The sequence below is a fragment of the Rhinolophus hipposideros genome (genome assembly GCF_964194185.1).
Source record: "Rhinolophus hipposideros genome assembly, chromosome: 3".
NCBI classification, from domain to species: domain Eukaryota; kingdom Metazoa; phylum Chordata; class Mammalia; order Chiroptera; family Rhinolophidae; genus Rhinolophus; species Rhinolophus hipposideros.
In genome coordinates, this window is record NC_138049.1 from 11,227,590 (window position 1) to 11,233,589 (window position 6,000).

The window sequence follows — 6,000 nt, forward strand, 5'->3', positions numbered from 1 at the left end:
GCAGGTAAGGAGGGGGTCCCCCAGGCACCCCCATGAGATTGGGGTCCCAAGTCAGCCTGGCAGTGCCACCTCTCTGGACTGACACTGGCTCATGAGCTGGGACTCTGAGGCTGCTGCCAACCCAGACCCTATGTCTCCATCCTTTCCATAAAGAAACGTTAAGCTACTCTCTTAACATGCGTTACTGAAATCCCAATACACAGAATGTATGACAGTCTTCCTTCACCAGTCCAAGAAGCCTCTTTAAAAGCTGTGATCATTATTTCTGGCAGGAATTGTTCTTAGTGAACCTATGCCAGTTCTGTTGTGGCAGAGAATCCCATTTTAACAGCTGACAAATCTTTTAATTAATTCTTTTGAGCATCATGCTGGGAATGATGACAAGTCCACTGGCCTCTAGTTCTAGGAAGCCACCTTCTTCTTTGCCGGAAAACCAAAACATTTGCCTAGTTTCAAGCACCGAATCCTTGCCTGCTCTCCTCAGTTCCTGGATTTGGGGGCCATTTGGAGGTCTGCCTGTAAGTTCTTCGAGTTCTCGGGGATGTAATTTTTCAAGGCCAGTGCAATTCTGAGAACGAGGGCCCTCTCACAGCCCCCCACCTTCCCTAGGCGTCCATTCCCTCGTACGCAGTCTTTGCTTTAACTATTACTATAAAGCCACAGCCCCCCACCCCACCCCACCCTGCAGCGGCCTCTCCCTCCCTCGTTCTTTGCACGCTGAGCAGGACTGAACAGACACTTTCCTTGTTGACAGTATTTTACAAGAGCCTCATGTCAAAGCAACATTCAGCTGCCTCCTCCTCCACCGTCATCTCGGACTATGCATGCTCCGCTTCTCTACGTGTCCTTTCAGAGTAGGTCCCTCACAGCGCGGGCTTTGCAGGAGGACCTCGTTGCTTTGTCATCGGGATTAGGTGTCACTGTACATGTATCAGCAGGATTCCATTGGTGAGTTTACCATATTATTCCGCATGTATCAGCTTCCTTTTTGGAAACTCTGACCACTGAATTTATGTCTGAACCCTCTGAAACCTGTCTTCTAGAAAACGTCATGGTACGAGCAGCAGGTACGCCTTAGGTGAGAAGGCCGGTACTAGCACGCCCATGTACAAAGCCACGATGACAGCCAGCCACCCACTTTACGCTGTGCCTCTGCCGTGGCTTCCCAGCAGCGCCTGGACAAACAGGCATCATGTCTCGCCTTGTGCAGAGAGACTCGGACACATTCAGCCTGTGGCCCTACGCAGCCCAGTGAGCAGGTGGCAAAACCAGGGGACACACAGCTCTGGCGACTCCACAGCCCGGACGCTTCCTTGACCCTACACTGTCTTATTAGTCTCTCTACAAAGTTCTGTCTCTTTCTTTTTTCTTTAAGAAGCTGATTTAAGAAGCTCTTTTCCAATGTTTATACATTATTATTCATCCTTTTTTCTAACTATATTTTTAATGATCAGAGAGGCCAGGAGTGGAGATGAGCTCCTCAAGGCCTGTGGTTTACCTCCCCCACCCCAACCGACTTCCACAAGGGAGCACATATGATCAATGCGTACGGTGTAGAGGGCACCCAGGCCCGATAAATTCATTAACCAGCTAACACGACTACTTGGCGAATTTTTCTAAATATATTCTAACAACTTACATTGATTGTATGAACATTGTACACATTTCAAGTTCATTCACAAACTGGCAACATGGTCTTAAAGGAGCCTGGACGTATTTGTTAGCCATGCTAAGCAACGTGTCCAAAGCTACACAGTTAATTCACGACAGAGTCAAGGACTGTCACCTAAACTCTCTTCTTTAAAAACAAGATTAAGCTAATTTGTGTTTAGATAAACTCCTGAGTTCATCTAAATACGTAGCTTAATTCTAGCCGAGGCAAGTCTGTTTGGAAATCAGATGGGTAGCGTATATAGTACAAAGAGGAACATTTTTGCTCCGTTGAACAGTTCTGTAGATTTAGATGCATTTTTCATAGTTTTAAAAGTTATAGAGATCAATGGTTTGGCAGCTGGCTGAAATAATTCCACAATTTAAAAATGCGTAGGGTACATCTGCTAAGCAGTTTTGCAGACAAACAATTTGGTGATAGCAAGCTGTCTTCCAATTAATGCTCCGGAGAACATTTTATTTCCAGGTTTTCAGACCGAGCGCCAAGATTTTCTGGGATTCAGTTATACGAAGCATCACCATAATTTTTCCCTTTTATAAGTCTTTCATATCTAGGGTTAATAAGCAGTTATGTCTTGAAAAATGTTTTGTTGTATTTTCTAAAAAGCTTCACTGAGGTTCTTTAAATGGTGACCTGCCTTTAAGTTTTCCTAACCTAATGGATAAAAACATTTAAAACCACCATAAAAAAAAAAACATTTAAAACCACCACTTGTATTTACATCATTCCCTCTTTAAAAAGTATGCAACTTCCCTTGTGTTTTGCCCTGAGCAATCTTGGACTCGGTCTTTACAAAGGCTCCCTGTCCCACAGAGATTCATTTCGTTTTCTTGGGCTTGCTCCCCCCTCTCCCCCCAGCCATCTTTCTGTAAAATCACACCCCCTACCATCTTCAAAAGCCACGAGACTAACCTTCCTGATGAAGCCTTTCAGATGAGTCCCTCTTAGACGCCAGGCCCGGATCCCATGGAGTCATGCAACACAGGGTACACACTGCTGTCCATGCTTTCCTGCTTTCTGCTACTATGACACTCGGAGCTTCTAACCGGATGACAGCATTTATTCTCTAGCACCCAACACAGTGCCTGGCCACTCAATCATCTGTTGGGTGAACAAATAAATAAACAAAGCCTAAAGCCAAACGATGACCAATACGTGCTCATTTTTTATCGTTCAAACTTTTCCTTTTTCGGTACTATTTCAAAGAGTCATGTAGGAAATCTGAACATCTACACATTAAATCTGAAAATCTATCATACGTTTTTTGAATTTGAAAACTGGAAAAAAAGGAAGTCTCATACTATGGCACTTTCTACCTCATCCTATAGCTTTTGGTTTAGAGTGTGTCAGCTTTATGGAACCAGAAGCCATGGTTACGGGACATACGGATACGGGCCCAATGTCTTAGTCAACCTCCCGTCAACTACAAAGCAGTGTAGTGTTAGGTACAGGCACCAAGGAATTATCTCAGGGGACGCCAGAGAGCCTGGGCAGGACGTTCTTTACTTTCCTTGAATGGAAAAGAGAGAACAAAGTAGGTAAAGAGATACGTGTATACAGGAGAGACTGTCAGTAGAATTAGCAGTGGTACAAGCAGTGAAGCAGAAAACGAGGCGCACGGCCTGTGGACGGGCCTCTTGGAAAGAAAACCCAGGAAGTGAAGTATCTTTCTCTCGTGCCGATTCAGGAAGGTGACAACACAGGCCACCACGGACAGCACAGTGACATTAGGGAGAGGTAGCTGGGGAGACATTGCAGGTAACTGGTCATTTGGGCTCAAGGGCAGTCATCGGTTAAATGTTTGTAACTTTCAGAATGCTCAACTTTTACTGTGTAAACTAATCATGTCTGCCAACTCTGGTGTCTAACGCCCTCCACAGCAGAACACAACGGGCATTAGGTCAACTTCACTTTCTTTGAACTCTAGGCGGGGAAGTGTATTTTCACCATCACAACAGAACTAGCGTCTATTGTAATGCCTGAAACGTGGTGGGTACTCGGTATCTATTTCCGAATGAATGGGTTTCTTCAGTCCTGAACATTTAGAATATTCTAGGACTACTTCGGGATGTCATGATGGAAGCAGTCTTCCTTCTGCAGCCAAGAGCTCTGTCCTTGTAACACTGAGCACACCAAGCAGGGGTTCAGTGCTGACATGGTGGCTACATTTCAAAGCCTTGGGGATGATGGTGTCATCATAGGTGACGTCACTGATGGGACATTTACAAAGCACACGCGAGCACTGTCTCCAGAACAAGGTCACCATGTCAGCCTCACATTTTTGCAAGACAGGTGTGAAGGCAGCCTCCTGTATGAGCAATGGGCTCAGGGGTGAGCACAGAGCAAGGCAGGGGAACCCCCGTCTTCCAATGCTCTTTTTACTCTATCTCAGCTCCCGCGAAAATCCAGAACCTGGGTGAGACGTCTGTTACAGAAGAACGCCATTTCCCCACCTCTGACTGTTAGGAAACCACTAGTCACAATGATATACTACCTCCTTGCCCCAAACTAGAAGGACCATGGCTAGTAGACTATTATTTAGACAGCAGGCAGAGTAATGAGCATTCCCAGTCACTTCACCACCTCCCTCCTTCCCGAGTGACTCTTTCCCTCTGAAGACTCGAAAGATAATAATGCCTCAACCCAATCTGCCAAGCAACATTAAACACACCCATAGCCTGTGCCCCACTCATTCTTCAACCCCTTACTATCAAGGCTTTATTGTGTGTGTGCTCACATTGTACCAGGGAGTGTTCCAATGACCTGCTGGTCCACACATCCACGTTTGGTCGGCCCTCATGCTCTGGGCTCCCCTTTCCCCTGAGAATGACTACGAGTTACTAGGCGTCTTCCAGCAGCGTCTACCCCATTACACTCTTCTGGTCCCAAGTACACCATCTGCCCTTAATTCTTTTGCTCTCAGTATCTCCAGCTGTATACCTTGCTCCCTGCTCCCTGGGCTCTGTTTCTGCATTGCGCAAGGGAGGTGCAACACCATTTGAGAGAAAGAGAGAGAGGGAGAGAGAGAGAGAGGGAGAGAGAGAGAGAGAGAGAGAGAGAGAGAGAGAGAGAGAGAGAGAGAGGGAGAGAGGAAATTCCCACCCCTAACACAAATATGCACAATCTCCCCAGTTTCCTTTCCACGGCCGAGTGGTTTTTCTTACAAAGGGAGGAACATGTTTATTTAATGCTCCTTTCCACGTCATAAATACAACCAAGGCTAAGTTTAATGTATGTAAATATTCAACCTAATTGAGCACTTAAGATGATATATGATGAATATTTTCAGCTAACTATAATGAAGAGTGGTCATTTTAAACAGAATTTCCTTGGGGAACACAAGGAATGTTCAGGGTTTTCCAAAAAAGTGTCTTCTATAACCTGTTTGCTGCCGAGTGTCGCCCTCAGCGGGGAGAGCTGCTCAGCTGCCCTGGACGGTAATTGTGATGACTAATAGCCTGGTGACCATGGGTATTGAGACCAGAAACGAGTCGAAATGCAAGCCACACCCAATTCCCATCTAGATTCTTGAAGAACCATCAAATCCAACGCATACAAGATGGCTTCTGTTTACTCCTCAGACAGGAATACCTGCCACACACGCACCCACTCTGAGGCTGACAGGACATGAAAAATGAAATACACACCCAAATAACTGTAGTCTAGAGCTGCGTGAGCCAGGGGTGTGTGTGTGCGTGTGTGTGTGGAGGATGTTTGCTTCCAGACAGGGTTACTGAAGGTTGGAAGTGACCTTTTAGGGAAAATTAAAGTTTGCTCTGGTGTTTTTCACCTTACAAAGTACAAGCCAAGCTCTTTTCTTTTATTAGGTAATGGCAAGTGTCCATTTTCTCTAGGATCCATCGGCCTCTCCCACATATTCCACGGCTTTGCCCCTGCGGGCCAGGTCGTTCGCATCCATAAGGACACAATGATTCTCCTTCTCCTGTCCTCCCTCAAGTCAAGGCCAGCACAGCAGGGGTTCCCACAGGCACCCCTAGGAGTAGGTGCCTGGGGAGGGAGCAAGAGTGGCTCCTACAATGTTATTTGAAGAGATTTTTAAGTCTCAAGTGTCCAGGAGGCTTCAAAAGAAACAGCTGAATAAAATAATAGTCACAAGTAATCAATTACATACCAGGCCCTGTGCTAGGCTGGACACATGTGATCTCACGCGATGCCCAACAGCCCTCTGGAAACGCACTGCCACCCATATTCCTGCTCCACACAGAGAGGCTCTAGGCTTAGCAATACCAAGGTCTTCCCTGCCATCTCAATGCCAAGCCATGGCAGACCCTGGGTTGAATGAGATCAACCTCAAAGGCCCATGTCTT